Here is a 17,546-nt window from a genome sequence, read left to right on the forward strand (position 1 = left end):
AATGCATATGGGTTTGTCCTTGAAAAGTGTATGTCTAATGTGTTCATGTGTATAACAAGCTCAGGTGAACAGATGTGTAATGTGTGCAGTATGATGATGAAAAGACATAAAGACATGTTAATGAGACAATGTGCAAGGTGATGTTTTAGAGAATAGTGATCTGTCTTTAGAGGATGTATGAAATATAATTCTAATTTGCTCTCCATCAGAATTGTGCTTCTACAGAACATTTAAATGGCATATATAATTTTGTATTGATTATTTTTTTATTAGTGAATATTCATCCCTGAAATCTCGATCTTAAATCAGAATACTTAGCTGCTAAGACTATAAAAGGTAAAATAAATAAAATAAAAAAACATTCCATCCAGGTATATTGAGTAAAGCAAGCAGCAAGTTTTTGACAGCTGAGGGGCTGCAGGGATGTCTGTGGTGGGATCAGCCCCTAGTCTCTTCTCACAGAGGCTGCCCCTGCAGCCCCTGTGATCAAAACCTTGCAATATACACCCAATACACCAGGTAAGAAGAAATGTCTTTGTCATAACACTTATTCACCAAAGGACTGAACTGAACACGGTGAAAATTTTACCTTTCCTGAACTCTGAAATTCTTGCTCTGTTTTTCACAATATATATGCGTACTACCTAAATTAGTACTTTTATGCAAAAATCTGTAACATATCTCAGTAGATGGCATAACTGGTAGTCTGTATGGGATATTGACAAGGTTGTAGCCTTTAAGAATGTCATGAACACTATCATTACCTAAACCAGTGGTATATCCAGTAATAGTAATAATTAATCCCTACTTTATTTATAATTACAAAATTTAGAATGTTTTCCTAGTAGTTTTCCCAAATATTCATTGACAGCAAGAAAATAGTTTGATTTTAGATGTTTTGTTCTAGCCTGTGCTTTGGTAAGGATTAGCATATGTGTGTTCCAGAACAAGTCCTCCAATTTCACTAAGAAGGTGTCTAATTAAGAGTGTTTTAATTACACAGCTTCTGGTTCAGTCTCTGATAATGCTCAGTTGGGATAACTTCAAGGATAACTTGGAATAACTTTCACAGCTTTGTTTAGGTAAGTGTGGATGAGTTTTTTGAATTTAAAGAAAAGAAGAGTGATAGTTAAGGATAATGCCTTGACATCTCCTCCCTGTTCCTGCTTTATAAAAGTCACTTTCCTGTGACATTGTATTTCTGAACTGGAGCACAAAAATACATCACTGTTTTGATAACATAAATCAAGGTGCTCTTGTAGGTAAGAGAAAGATGATTGCAAGCTTGCTGTACTTCATTAAGCTAGTACTCTCATTCTGTCACCTTATTTAATCATTTTCCCTATTCATTTAGAGTATTTTCAGGCTTGATTTTCTTTTCCTCACTTGTCTTAATTTCAAATTTTTTCATCACTTTTAGTATCATCATTTTTGCAGCAAAGACTAATCATATAATTGCAACAATTTTGAATAGTTCTGTTATAATTACTTAAATGATTTTTTTTTTCTAAATTAGTATGGCTATAACCTCCCCATATCATAAAAACACTCAGTATGATCTCCTAATCTAAAAGCTGGTATTTAAGAATAAGTGAAGAATATTTATTCTCTTTTCTTTTTCAAGGCCAGAAGTCTAATGATCCTATATTAGCTTGCTAAATGCAAGCATTGCATCCTGGTATCATGTCTTTCTTGCATATTTGTTATGTGTTTTTTGCTTCATGTCATAGAAGTATGCAAAATATTTCCTTGGAAGATGACTCAAGGGATGTGTGATTAAATATCTGTGTAACAAGTATATAGCATCGCTAGGATAATATGAGTATTAGGTAACATTGTGCTATTACTGATTTTTAGATGGCTTGTTGCTTGAAAATCCTTCCATTGAAGTGTGACAAGTATTATCCTTTCCACGGTTCCTTAAGCCTTGGAATTTCTTTCACTTTACAGAAATTATTAACTGATGAAAGCTGTCCTGGATTTTATATATATATATATATATATATATATATATATATGTGTATATATGTATGTGTGTATATATATATATATATTCATTTTTGAATGTTACTTTTTCACTAAATTGCACTAGGTCTGATTTTGCATTTTTAGATGAAAATACAAGAAAGATGTAAAGTTTCTCCAAAAAGTTCCATGGACAAAACATTAACATAAATTGTAGCTCTGTTGATTCAGTGATATTCCTAAAATGAAGCTGACAGCTGATTTTAACTATTCTTCTATGATTTATTGTACGTAATTGCTTTGTTGTGGTGGAAGGAGGGTAACAGCATCTAAACTGTGCTGTGAACAGAGACCTACAGGAAACAGGCAGATTGTGCAGAACTCAGGCCAAAACTGGGGAAAACTTTGCCTTAAATACAGCTCTCAGCCTTCTCCACTTTCCCTTGCCAGAAAAATGCTGGCAGTGAAGCCAGCTCCTTGCCTTGTTTTCTGTGGTTTCAGTAGGGCAGCTGTGCCACACAGCTCATGAGATGGTGATTGCGGCCTCCGTCTGGGCTCTGACGACTGCTCTGTGAAAGATTAACATCTCCAAGAACTGTGTCTGATACATAAATTATTCACAGAACTATGTCACATGAAGGTATGACTAAGTTAATCTTACAGCACTGACATCAGTCCCTTTTTCTTACATGAGGACTGTTGATAGTTACACACTGAGAAAGAGGAAAAGATTAGCACAGGATTGTCTTTCCTCTCCATTAAGCTTATGCACTTTGGCTTCACTTTATGATGCACAGTGTGGTGGAACAGAGACTCCTATGGAGAGGGCTGTTACTTTTGCATAGCCAATACTGCCAGTATAGTTAAACATGCACGCATAAATTTTTGGAAGTCAGTACTGCCTTGGAGTTTGGTGAAAAAGTTTCAGATAAAACAATGATAATTCTCTGTGAATATGATAATTCAACTGTCAGAGTCACGAAAAGATTCTGAAAAAAAAAATCAAAATTAAAGCTAACATTCTATCCAAGTAAAAACAAAATTTCTACACTAATGTAGAAATTAATGTGTCCACTAAAGTGTGCTTTTATTTTTTACATTGTGTCAGGCATAAATGATTTTTACACTTTTGTATTTTTCTTACATTTTGATTTTTAAACAAATGAACCATATTTTATTAAAAACTATAAACTTCATTTAACATGTCAGCACCATAGCAACTCCTTTGTTTTTCTATAATGTTACCTTTATGTCCTCCATTTATAAACAATAGCTAAAAATATATTATTCCGTGAATTTATTGGTTTTAAACATTGCTTATTAACAACTGATATGTGTGAATTTATTTCTGTTCTAGAATTTATGCAAACTGTAAAAACTCAGACTCTTAAAGCCGTTTGAAAGACAAATCATCATTTGTCTTGCCACTTTAGTTGTTAGACACCTGTTAATAGCACTTGTCAGTGTTTGTCTGTTCCTTTCTTCTCTCACTTTTCCTGTTAAGAATTGATCATAGTGATTTGCATAAGGAATCAAGCTCTTTCCAAGCGCCAAAGAATGTATTGATGACAGTTTGTCATTTGTCATTACTGTATTATGTGTATGTAAATATATATATATGTGTAATCTTCATAGGGGCTATGAAATATGCATCCTTCCTACATTCAAATCCATTCAATGTGAATTATTAGTATTGTTTTCCCCCATCTAGACTAAGTCATCTCAGTAAAGCTAAATTTGGAGGATTTAATTAAATTAAGTACTTTTTTTTTTTCATCATTCACTTGCTTCACTTGCATATCTCTAAAGAGAAATGTAGGTATCATTCCTTGAAGCTGTTCTTTGTATTCACAAAGAATATGAAGGGCTTCACAAAGTAGGGCTTAAACAGGGGTTATGAAGGTAGGGAGTTTGTTTTTATTTGTGGTTCTTGGAAAAGGAAGAAATGGAAGATTTGGATCCTCAGCTGAGGGTACTTCACTTAGGATGAGACTTTCTTTCAAAGGGCAGCTTCAGCATGTCAACAGGTTGTGTTTGATGCCATTTTCCACACAATAATCACCACTGGACATCACACAAGCACTTTCTAAAATGTCATGCTGTGGCCCAAAGCCTATCCATATGCAGATATCCATAGGTGATGTTTATAAAAAGGAAAACCAGCAACAATGAAGAAATCCCAATGCTAAACTATGAATTTTTGTGCTTACACTGTTAGCACCAAGCTACCTCTGCTCTTTCATTTCTAGCACATGCAGATATTTTGACATGGAAGAGTTTGCTCTGAGGTAGTAAGCAAGGAAGTTGTCAAACTACAAAACACAATTTTCTTGCTGAACAGAAAACTGGGTGAAGTTCTCTACTGTTCTGCCAAGTATGAAGTGATCACCAGTAATCCCTCAGGCTCCCTCTGCTCTTCTGGTGATAAAAACAATGAGTGATTTGGCTGCCTGCTGATTATTTTGCTGTTTTATTCCCTGATTTAGGGGAGGAGTTTTTGAGCTCTCTTTTCAAAATTAATTTTTGTTTTCTAGAGTTCTTGATGGGAATGAGTGTACTCTAAAAGTATTCTCTACAGTCCTGAAAGCTTTTCAGTACTGTTAAGCACTGCAAGACCTTTGCTTAAGAGGAGCATTTCAAATCTGCCACAGAAAGCTCATATTCAGGTGATGTATATACACTACTGGAAATGCAAATAATGCTGTGAGGTTTTTCGGGTTGTTGTTATGGTTTGTATTTAGTATTAGCAATTTACTAACAAAATCTACAAAAATCTATGCAACCTATGCTCATTTTCTGACAAAAAGGAAAAGAATTTTTCTTGTTTCTTCACAAGGTTATGTTGCCACTAAGTAATGGTGTTGTGTTCATCTTTGTACATGTTGGCATCTTAATACATGTTTCTACTTGAAAATAAAATTCTACTTAAAACTGTGATTGATCATTGATATTTTGGACAGATTATTATTTTCACTCCAGACGTATTTCTCATAGAAATGCAAGAGGCATTATATAATACTCATCCAAACTTACAACTGTCTTGTAATTAAATACTAGATGTGCTTATATTAAAGAAAAACAAAACAAGAACCCTGTAGGCAAATATTTTCTGCTCATTTCAGTAGAAGAATTTTCATCAAATGGTAGTTTACTGAATTGAAGGAATTTGGTCTATGAAATCTTACAGTAGGATATAAAAAAGTGGTCTTGAAATGGCAAATTCACATACAGAAGTGCTGAATGTATAAATATTTGAAACACAACAGATTTCATTTTCACAGTAAGGAAAATGTATATTAACAACCAGCATATGTCAAATAATGTTAATGCTTAAAATGTGTGTTCAGAAGCCAGGTATCATGACTAGTTCTAAATTATTTTTCTGCATTATTACCTGTCAAAAATGGAGAAAAGAATAGCAAACAGTTCTGTATTTTCTAAGTTGAAAATTATGTTCCAGATGTCTTCTCATGTGTTTTAGTTCCCTTTTTGGAATCTTGATTCATGTTCAGGCTATTGGAATGCCTCCAGAAATTGGTTACATAGCATCAGATATCTAAAATGACAAAATAATCTACAGGGCTGAGAAAAAAAAAAATGATGGTGAATCTTGCCCACATTGCACTTCAGCATGGGTAAAATCACTGCTTACAAATCTGAACATGATACAACTTTTGTTTTGACTCAAGAAGTGACTGATGACTCTTTTTTTATATATATATTTATTTTAAATTTCTATTGGTTTTCATCCAGTAGCTAAATTTTTTGAAACCACCTTAATGTGCTCAAATCTTAAGTGCACTTGAAAGATAACTGCTTTCACAGACTATAGCTAATTGAATTGGCATTTAATTTATTCACCTATATCATGAAGAATAAACTTTCAGTAGAACTATCAAGGTAAAATTATTCTTCTGAATGCTATTTCTCTTCTATATGCTGTTGTGCTGTAATTTCTGAGAATTCTTAGATAAATGATGAGGGTATATGTCCTCTCCATTTTTCATTGAATTTAGATTTCAATAAAGAGATCGTCATACTAACAATTCATTTCTCTCAAGGCCACATTATTAACTATTTTTATCTTCTAGTTGCTTCTCTTTATTTGTAGAAAGCAAGAAATCATTTCTTCAGCTGTTCAGTGAGAATTGCCATGTAAGTAAATTCACAAAAGCTGGGATGTAAGTATAGCATGAAGTAGAACTCTGCACCATAGTATACCACTGTTAACTTGGTATTGTTCAATTAATTAATCCTCTTTCTCCCGTGCTGACAAAAAACGTTATACAAAATAAACCTATATCATATTGGAAATAATCATATGGAATTAAACTTATTAATTTGACTGTTACCAAGAATATAAGGCAAATATTTTCAAAAGCAAGAAGTGAAGAATGGAGTGATGAAGGGAGAAGGGGTTGCTTACTCTAATGTATAAATCAAATTTGTTAATACTAATTGTATTACTTTGTCTGTTTCTTAAATACTACCTATTAAATATTCAGAAATCCCATTTGAATATTGTGGGAAAATTATTCATAGATATCCTCTTGAATAGGTACAGCAGTCTACCTTCTCTGAGGAGCACCTCACTGCAGATCTTGGCAATGCTAATCCTGGACAAAAAGATATCTTAGCGCAAAGCAGAAAATCTTCAGGAGGATAGGCTGAGTTCATCTCACTCCTGGTGCCCACCATGGAGTATGTGCACTGTTTGTAGAAGGTAAAAGGTTTTATATTCTCTTAGAGAGAAGAATTGAACTGTGGTTTCCAAACAACTTCAAAGTGCTTTAACTGTAAAACTGTTGGATATATGTGTGTGTGTGTGTAACTGACACATTGAAATAAATCATCTGTTCCTATGCCAGGTTCAGCAAATTCCAGCTATGAACCTTCAAGATTTTGAAGGCATCTCTGTATAACAGAGGCTTGTGTATCTGGAAGATTCTGGGATTCATTTTAAACTACCCCTTTATACTGGTGTGTTATGTTTGGCAACATACTGTGTTCAGTCTTGTTAATTCTGCTTTGAGGTGTGTAACTCTCCTAATAAAGCTATGTAAGAAACCGAAGCCCAATTTAAAGATGTTACAGATGCTACAGATGTTACAGAAACTAGGCACATATGAAATATTTTGTAGTAGCCCTTCTTCTCTTTTTTTCTTTGATTACTAACATTTCCCTAATCTTAAGAATATCCTTCTCCAGGCTGCAGCTGTTGTACTGTATCAGTTTTCCATGGGTAATTTTTTTTTTTTGGGGGGGGGAGGGGTAATTTTGAGGACATTATACTTGTCTATTTTGTTATTATATAGTTCAAAATTTAGTTTTTATTAATTATTAAATATGTTAGGAAGAATACTTCTTTATCACTGGCTATCAATAATTATTTGTGGCAGAAATGTCATAGTTTCCAATCTGATACTTGCAGTCTATTTAGTTCAATAATTAATAAGAGGAGGAGTATTAGATTAAAAAGCCCTTCTGGGGAAAAATCTAAACACAGTTTTAAGTGGTCTTTATATTTTTTTTAATCACTTCAAAACTACTGCATACTTCTACAGTCCCACCACCAAGTCCTACCAATAAGCCTGCTGTATAATAAGTCTAGATAAGAATCTGGAATTTACTAGATAATTTTTTTTTTTAAAGATATGAGCTTCCATTTTGATATTACGGCTAAGACAATTGAAACTTGGAAATCCACACAGTAAATCATTATGAGAAGAAACTGTGACATAATTTCAGTTCCAAGATCTATATCTACTGGTTAAGAAAAGAAATGTGAAAATGTGTAAGGAACTAAAGTAAGGATACTTGACAAGAAACACTCTTTAGTTTCTATTTTTTTTAGTAGGAAAAAAAAAAACATTTGCAGTGTTGTGATGGTTAAGTAGGTAAGAAAATAGAATGGTTACTAGGCTGGTATGCATGTACAGAAACGAATAATGAATGCCATGAATGAATTTGACTTGCTTCAACTTTAAAATAAAGAACTAGCATACCATTGTCTTGATTTAACCATACAGATATATCTATCCAATACTTCAAATTTGTAATTCAGTAATGGAGAAATTCAGCAGCTTGTGGTGTATATGAGGTCAAACTTTATGATCAAAATGATCATCACTAAATAGCTTGCGAATCTATATGGGTGAATCATTTTCATGAAGTCTGATTTCCTATACGAATTTTTCTAAAAAACAATTCTTAAAACATTCACTAAAATACAAACTTGTCTGATGCCAAATTTCCTGAAACCAGTCATTAAGATTTACTATTTCCATTATGAATAATGTCCATTATAAAAGAAGAAAACATGACTGGAAGGCAAGCATATATTTTCTGTCATGGCACAGCAGTTTGTCTTCAATGACTGATGTTGTTTGCAGTTTGGGAAAGTAATAATATAGAAACAGCAAGTAAGAGTTGCATTTTTAGCAGAAACTTATTGTTCATCACATACATTATTTTCACTCTTTGATAAAGTGAATGCTTATTACTGTCAATAATGAAGACAAAAAGCCAGATGACCTACTCCCATAGCTCAATAAAACTATAAACATTGATGAGCAAAGCATAATGAAATAAACATTTACAATAGACTTCTGCAAATTCTACTTGTCATGGCATGTTATGAAGACAACATTCTTTTATAAGATACGATGGTCTCATATTCTTTATAAGAAACAGTAGGAGCATGGCTATTAGATATAAACTGAAATATATATGTTTCTTAAACACTTTCAGAACACAGAGCTAGTCTTGACTCATCATTTAGCAACCTTGTGAGCTGGTAGCAGCTCAGCTTCTCTGGAGGTAGGTTGCAGGCAGCTTTATTTTTTGCTTGTTTTCTGTTCTCATTCTCCTGCATTTGAGAGGAACACCTTCCAATCTCTTCTTTCTCTTCCTCCTACTTTATTTAGAGGAGAGCAACTGCAGTCAGCAACTAAATAGACAGTTCCTGTCTAGTGTAAATACCTGAAGCCAGTAATTAAAGCCTGCTCTCATTCCCTACATTGTTTGAGGAACTGAATTGCTGATGACTCAAGGGAATCTGAGCTGATGCTGACTGCTGGCATCTAGCAGTTGGCAATATTCGCAACCTATTTTTTGACCTTGGAGAGCTGTGATCACTTGCTTGAGAAAAGAAAGAAATAAAATATTTCCCCAGAAGAAAAATGTTATTATCAAAGTAACAGTAATTTTCTGTGCAGTATCCCATTGGAGGAGTCTGGCATTTCCTCACGTACTTGCTTGCTAAGGCTTACCAAGGGTACTAATAACTTGTACATACTATAGGTGATACAGGGTAGTATAACACTACAGAAGCTTTCTGAACAAGAAAATTCCCATGCCACATTGCAGAATTCACAATGATTTTATGAAAAGTGCTCATTTTCTCTTTGATCTTGCCTGCTTGCTTTATATATCATTGCAAAGCCACAGAGACTTGCAGGCTCTTTCATCTCTCTCATTCCTTTGGGATTAACTGTGCTTATCAGAGACCCATACTGGTGCTGTCACAGAGCATAGCAGAAGGTACGTGAAAAAGCTGAATGGGAGAAGGACAGAGGGCAACAGTTCTTTGTGCTCTCTCAGTTTCTACCTACAGCCTGTCAGCCAATAAAGCCTATGGCTCTTAGAGATCACTGTGACAGCTACAATGAATGCAGGCAAAGCTCTTCAAAATTAGTATCAGTATCTGCTTCATAATTACAGCTTAGAAACACTAGAAATCAAAGACACTGAAGTCATTTTGTCCTATATCGTACTTCACATGTACAAAATTTTGCAGCTGAAAAATAATAGTTAAAAACAAAACAAAAAGCAAAAACAAAATAAAACAAAACAAACAAAAAAACAAGCCTCTAGGGCTTAAGGATTGGAAACATCATGTTCAAGGCTAGGTTGTAATTCCATTTCCTCAAAATAATGCCATATTACAGTACATATGTTTAAGCAGATGCAACCTCCACCAGTCCTACTAGGAAATGGGTGGTGGTGTCTTTTTACACATTTTCTAACTTTTTCTGTCAGTGAAAAGGCCCACCAACTTCTGTGTGAATCCCTCTAAATAAGTATCCAAAATAATTTCTTCTAACGTGCTAAAAGTATTAGAGGTAACAATTTTACACAAAATATACACAGTAGATTTTGAAATGTGCTGTTACTACGTACTGATCTGTCATTATCGGTGTGTCTTTAATGAGATTTAGATTTGCTCCTTCACCATGAAACATTTTTAAACAAACTTTCCAAAACAAAAATCAAAGAACACCTCAGGACAAGAGGAAAGAAATCCGTAACAAAGACAGTGCTCTGTTAAACTAGTGAATGAAATGCTAGAAATGCTAGTATTTTCATCATAATTTTTCATAGTAAAGATGTCATTGTATTAGAAATATGTTTTTGAATTAGTGACATTTGCAAATTGGTTTCAGATTTATGAGAAAGCTGTGCTGGTGGCAAATAATCCAAGAAAGCAAGCTCAAGAATCTGCTAATTACAAAGTACAATTCTTTCTATGTCTTGAGCTACCAGAAATATCTGCTAATTTCTACTAGCCATCCCCTTTCATTTCAAGCTGATCTAATTAATTTCAAAACACACTTGAATTTCTGAGTCTGGATTTCTAGGTTTCAGAAAAATTATTTTCCCTTGAAGACTTTAATAACAACTCATGTCATCTTGATTAAGTAGCTTTCAGATACATCCCACGTTATTCAATGAAATATTTTCTTTCCTGTTCTCTTCTTTCTTTAAACAAAATATTTCTGATACATGATGTTCTTGATGTAAACATTTGAGATAGCTATGTTTTTACGTATGAAATAAATTATCTCTATTTATATGTAGCAGTTATGGATAATTTAAAAAGGTTTTTTAAGCAGCATCTATTGATATACAGCTTTTACTAATCCTTCACCTCATATGAAGGTGAATTATTTCACAAATTAATTGTGTATTGATATTTCCTGGTTATATTTTGCATTCTGGAGCCGTTCTTCAGTATTTCAATTCAAATTCTATTTTGTGCTTATAACAAATTAATTTTTTCTCCCCTAAGCTTATGAATATTAGCATGTGATGATACCGGAAGAGTTTTTTAATATTCCTTATATTCTTTAAGAATTACACTTGATTTCTCTTTTATTTTTGCAAATTTAGAACATGTATTTGGTGATAAGATTTTTGTTTTGAATCATGTAATTTTAGGAAATTTCGTCAGCTGTTTACTAGAAACATAATTGGAGGTGGAGTAAGATTTCTTAAATGCCACTGTAAAGTAAACCCGATTGAATGTGGTATTGGTCATTAAATTAAGTTAGCAATATCTACTGAAAAAAGTCCTCAGAGTAAGTGGAGGTTTGCACATGCATTCAGAGAATTTTACTTAATTTTTTTTGAAGTGGAATGAGAAAGCATGTCTACATGCTTTCCTTAGCAATGTTTTTGTGATTTCCTACCAGAGTTAAATTGTGTTGGCTGGTTTGTTTGTTTATTATCTGTAGAAATTACACATGGAATGAAGGTGTTCAGCTTTTTCCCAAATTGCTCTTCTGTGTAAATGTAGACCTTGGGATCCTTGTTTAAGTCTGATTGAGAGATTGCTATCTTTAGACATTTGACTAAGTCCAAAAAGTGTTTGTCTAGTGAGTAGTCACAAAGTGTGCTTTCATTCAAGTATCTGCCCAATGATCTCCCTTTTAGCCTGAAGCAATAATTGTCTGTGCATTTTAACAGTTCATTTGCTTTCACTACACTACTTATTTCATAGCACATTGAATTTTATGCAGTTTTGAGGTAACCCCTCATGATGGTTCAAGGGAGCATTTGTATTAGACGCAGTGGAAGAAATCACTGATACTAGCTGTGTGTGTTTTTACATGGGTAAGTGGTATGTATGGATGCCATCTCAAAAGGTATTTATTATGCCTCTTGTCTTGTAGCAATGATAAATGAAGGTACCACATTTAGCATGTATTAGTATTTTCCCAGGTTTTGTTTTTTCATGTACAAAGACAACCATAAATCACTTACTCTGTGTGGGCTATCAGTACCAAATTACACAGGGAGAGATACGTTTTTGTAACATAGTCTTATTGGTGTCCAATCACAAGAATCATTTCCCAGGTGGATAAAGAAAGAAAAATAATTAAGCACGCTGATTTTCTGAGCAACTTTTGGCTTAGGGAATTTTTGAGGATATTGTGGCATTCATAAAAGTCCTGTAAAGCTGTGCAGTCAGCCTTTGCTGGAAAATAGCAGTCTGTACTAAAGTAGTAATGATAGGGGATGAACTGAAATGCATGCTGCAGCCTTAAGGGGCAGCATAGTTAGAGATTATGAACATGCTTTTATTCCTGTTTAAATACATTACAGTGAAATTAAACCTTATTTCAAATGATTTTTGCTATTGAGTATTTTTTTACAGTTAATTACTAACATCTCTCTGCATACAGTGGACTGTTTCTTATTCATAGCAGAGCAATTTTGGACCAAAGAAATTAGAACAATGTTATAAGGGAAATAAAAAAAATAAAAATAAATAATAATTTTAAAAAGCTAGAATAAAGTTTGAAGCATATTACATATACTGCATTCTTTTTAACAGGACTGTCTCTCTTCTCTCCTCATTCAACAATATTGTAAGTATTTTTAAACCTTTTTAAACTCCTTTTTATCTTCGTACCTTGTGTGAAATTGTAACTGTAAAAAAAAAAAGGGGGGGGGGGGGGCGGAGGGGAAGTGATTGGCCACTGTATAATTTGCTTTTAGTTTCTCTTAATTTATTCTCAGATATTTTCAAGAGTTATAACATCCTTTAGTTAAGAAGTATTTGCTTCTTACCGGGGTGTTCTTTCCCTCATTCAGAGATGCTAAGTTCATCAATATATTTTATTGATGGCAAACAGCAAGTGCCATACTATACTAAACTTACTTCTCCTTCATTTTTTTTTTTAAATTAAAAACATCTTGTACTCTGTTCTCAAACATCTTATTGAGGTCTGCAATGCAACCACATGCTGTTATATAGTATTCTGCAAGTTAACAGTGATCTGAAAGTGTACTAAAAATGTCTAGAATGTTTTCATGTAGGTGAGTACAAGTTGCAGTGTTTACCGAATGTGCTTGCTGTCTTTTTTTTCATTCAATCTAAATATACATACAGTGATGTGATGAACAAATGCAATGGGTACCAAAACAAAATGCACAATCTTGAAAACTGGAGTTTCTCCAAAATATGTAACTACTAGTTTCAGCTGAAGAGAATGCTGTACCAGACAACTATTATCTAGAACTTTCCTTGCTCTTTTATGGTGGCCAACATCTTCCACCAGAGTAACATCAAAGTGTATTTTGTGCAGAAGACTGACTCTTAGTGTCTAGCCCAAATAGATCGCTGACCCATCTTCACTCTCACTTTCATTAATCAGCATTGTCTCTAAATAGTGGAGACATACTACGTACTAATATGTTCTTCATTAACTGCTTCAGCAAAAATACTTCATTCACATGAACATGCTGATTGGAACCTTTATGGGAAAAATATATATATATATACTATATATATATTTATTATATATATATTTTAAAGAAGGTTAGAAGACTGCACTAAAAGTTTTACTCCTGCTCTCCTAGTCTTCTGTCATCTATGTATTCCCAGTATGACATAACATGACATCTTGCCAAAATAACAAATTGAAGATAATCAATTAATCTCATAACAGTACAGCAAATGCCACACATCACAGATATCCTATATACAAACAGAAAGCAATTCATGTTACCCAGGGAAACAAATGTTCTAGCACAAGTTCTGTGAGTAGCGTCATTCAACCACAAATTAAAAAACAACAACAAAAAAAGCACTTATAGAAGCTAAGTAAAGAAGAAAAAAAAATCCTGTAATCAGTAGCATTTCTTTTATTTATTTATTTATTTTACAAATGTTACTGTTTCCTCCTCTATTCCCTCAGCCCATATTCCTAAGGGAAACCTAAAAATTGCCTTCAGAAGTTGACCCTAGAGTCATAAATCTAAGAGAGATTAACGAATTATAAATCACGGACTCAGCAGATATATTAGTTTTCTGGCATACCATAAATTTCCTCACACCCAACTTCCAACTAAACCATCAGTGTTCTAAAATCAATATTTAGCTTTCTGTTTCCAAGAGGGATAATGTCTTAATCATCTCCTTCTCTCCTAACACTCTTTTCTATTCTGCTAGTTGCAATCACTATTCTACCTCAAATTGTTTAATTGATTTATATAGTAAATTAAGACCAATGAAAAGTTCAGATGTCTCCTGTTGATGTTTAACATCTGTGTCAAACTATCTGAGAGCAATAGCCCTTAACTTAAGAAACAGTAGAAAAGGTAAAATCAAGAATATAAATTCTTCAGTTTATATAATTTTATACAATTTAATTCTAATTCCATTAGGTAATATTTACTTGCTAGAAACTCTAATAATTAATTTCATAAATGTCATATCAGAAAATTTTTCTACTTGCTTAGTGCATGAGATTTTGAATTAGATTAATACTATGAAGGTACTTAAAATGGCACAATTTTGTGCAAAATGGCTATACTGTCTTTACACTTCTGTGTGAATGTTATTTACAAAGTTGCTACTTACTAATACATTTGAATGTATATTCTCATACGCTGCTCAAATTAAGTTTTTGCAAATGAAATATTTAATTCTCCATAATTTCTTCAGTGCCCATATCACACTTTATACTGTAAAATTCAGTATAATTACTATTGCAAAGCTTTTACTATTTCTGTGAATTGTCTGAACCCAGAAAAGCTTTATGAAACACACTCAGTGTTAGATGGATTAGTGTGAAATTTAATTTGAGTTAATCTGCTTTACACAGGAGAAGCATAGGGAAAAATGTAAGCAGGAATTACGAGTTTTAAAGTACAGCATTATTAAATATTCAGCCTTAGGGATTTATTTTATGAGTTTTGATGGGATCTAACCGTGTGACTGCCATATTTATATTGGATTAAACCGTTTTAAGGCTTCTCTAACTGTAATTTATCTTTTTTTGAACTGAATTTTTTTTTCCAGAAAAAATATTTCTAGCTAGTCAACACTACGATTTGTGTTATAGCAGTCTTTAAGGCACTTATTTCAGTAATAGATTAGTATCATACAATTTTTACTGTGTGTAAATGTAATAAATCCTAAGGATTTTCAAATATCAAACCACCAGTTTCACTAGAGTACCTGGAAACAGCTACAACAAACTAAGTAGTACTAAAGCTCTCCTAAGTTGCATGGACAACGCTTTGCTTTAACAGGTAGCATTCCTGGAATTTAGAAAATTAAGAAAAATCATTTATTTTTTCTTTGCAAGGAAATGAGTACAAGGAAATGTGTTTAAAAGCACCTGAGCAACTCTACAGCTTCTGTTCCCTGAAAGTCAAAGATATTTGCTGTTAATAAAACTTGGGATCTTTTGAAATTTTGATCAGTTTCTTAGTAGGAATTTACACTCAGATCCTGCATTTAGAGCTCTTTCAGTAGTTTAACATTCACTCTTATATAGACATCAAGAATATTGTACTAAGGAGACTGTTGTACACATCAATCCTTTAACAGAAAGATCTATCATTGTACACATCAATTCTTTAACAGAAAGATCTATCATTCTTAAAAAAAAAAAAAAAAAGAAAAAAAAGGGCTTCCCAAATCAAATAAATTCAATTTGATGGCACTTGCAGACTTCTGTATTTTTGAAAGGGATATAGGCTGACAAAGAGGTTGCCTTGGAGGTATGTGGAAACCACAAATGTTATCCCACCCACAGCAGGAATACATAGGCTAAAGTGGGATTTCAAAGACATGAATTTTTCAAGACTGGCTGTTATCTAACAATAGTATCGTAGAGTCTCTGCTTCTGTAGAAGAGGAAGCGAAAACTAGCAAATATGAGAGAAAATAGCAGAGGACAACTAAGCAAGGAAATTATTGAACTAAATCTGCAATAATGGTAAGATTAGTGCAATTAAATTTAACAGACAGAATAAAGAAGGAAAAAAAATGTTTGAGATGAAAGCATTCTTTGAAGGAAAGACTTGCTATTATTTTGATGAATTAGTTATGAATCAGCAAGTGCTGAAGAAGAATGTATATCCAATATGAACTTAGGTTGACCAAAAAAAAAAAAAAGCATTAAATCCCTCTTGTGGCAAAGTAGACAAGATATTGGCCTTAAAGAGCTAACAGTTAAGTGAACAAAGACATTTTAAAATATTATTTCAAAAGTTCTGTAGTCATATAGCTACTGTGAAAGCCAAATGCATATGTATAATGAGAGATTGCTGGAAAAGTCTGAAAAGTTAAGGCATATACAACTCTTCCTGGAAAAAGAGCCCTTTCATTATCCCATATGTGTGTGATCTCCTTTGGAAAGGGAGACTCCAACTTCAATTAGAACTGCAAACAGATAGAATTTCATTAGAAATCTGAAAACTTACATTAATACTATTTACCTTCGTGGTTTGATGTCTACTGTATGTTTTCTGAGGCATATCCCTGCTTTTGTATATTCTAACGTACAGGACCATTGCTCTCAATGGAGATTTCAGGTGCTAACTTCAGGTGTAATTGAGAACATGGAGTGGATGACAGTTTAGATACAAAACAAAAGAGCATGTAGCACTGTTTAGTAGCATTTTTCTTCTTTGGTGTCATAATATGTAGCAATATTTTAAGCATTACAATAGGGATATGGATGAGAAGTGACTTTTTATTTTAGCTAGTAAAATTGATGTGTATGAGGAATTGTAGCTCTGATATAAATAATGTAATTTATTCTTAACAACCCATTTCCATCTTCAGCAATGAAGAAAACTCCCGATATGGAAAAGAATTCTCTCTGCGAGTATGGAATCCAGCATCATTTTTTTGCTACGATAGCCCAAGACAAATGATTACACAGATGATTTGTTTAATTGACCAAGTCAGAGAGCAGTCAGTTTTGAAGAAAAATCATCTTGGAAAGTCTATTATGCCCAGTTGGAAATAATAAGCGAAATGAACCTTTGGACTGAAGGAAAGTGAGCACCATTGCTTGCTGCTAGTATGAAGACGTGGACATATTTTGCCCAGCAATTTGTCACATAAAGACAGGACAGTATTTTCAGGCATTCACAACAGCTACATTATCTTGGCATTCTGGAGCTGGGCATGAAATTAAATTGGCAGAGCTACAGGAAAATTGAAGCATCTGTACCAGAACTGTCTGAAGAGACCACTGAAAAATAGTATATCAAGCACATCTGAATTTTTCTAAATCTTTGAGCTAGCTTACCTAAAAGACACATTTAAATAAATATTTTAATTACAATGAAAAAGACCATGAAAACAAACCTGATTTTTTTGTTAAACATGGCTATAGTCTTTGGAACATAACTTGACTGAATTATTCAATTTAGAAAACTTCCAATGAAAAAAATTTAAATGAAGGTAAGAGAAACAGGTAAATGCATGGAAAAAAATAAAGTCAGTGACTATGTTAAAAACAAGATAAAAGAAAAACAGGAAGAGTAACAATT

At 33.2% G+C, this 17,546-nt stretch overlaps 2 protein-coding genes across 5 annotated transcripts in view; one reads left to right on the top strand and one right to left on the bottom strand.

Annotated features, from left to right (window-relative positions):
* LOC308194894 (uncharacterized protein) overlaps nucleotides 1–7,126 on the top strand; it is a 293,597-nt gene extending 286,471 nt beyond the window's left edge. For 2 of the 4 annotated variants that reach the window (XR_013951036.1, XR_013951037.1), the window contains 2 exons: nucleotides 1,004–1,082; nucleotides 4,500–7,126. The gene's annotated coding sequence lies outside the window, so the exon portion shown is untranslated. The remainder of the gene's footprint in view (nucleotides 1–1,003; nucleotides 1,083–4,499) is intronic. The other 2 variants (XR_013951035.1, XR_013951038.1) reach the window with 2 other exon arrangements.
* LOC308194886 (uncharacterized protein) overlaps nucleotides 1–17,546 on the bottom strand; it is a 705,306-nt gene that overhangs the window by 186,453 nt on the left and 501,307 nt on the right. The gene's annotated exons all lie outside the window — the stretch shown is intronic.

This window comes from Anser brachyrhynchus (assembly GCF_964034855.1).
Source record: "Anser brachyrhynchus genome assembly, chromosome: 4".
In the NCBI taxonomy this organism is placed as follows: Eukaryota; Metazoa; Chordata; class Aves; order Anseriformes; family Anatidae; genus Anser; species Anser brachyrhynchus.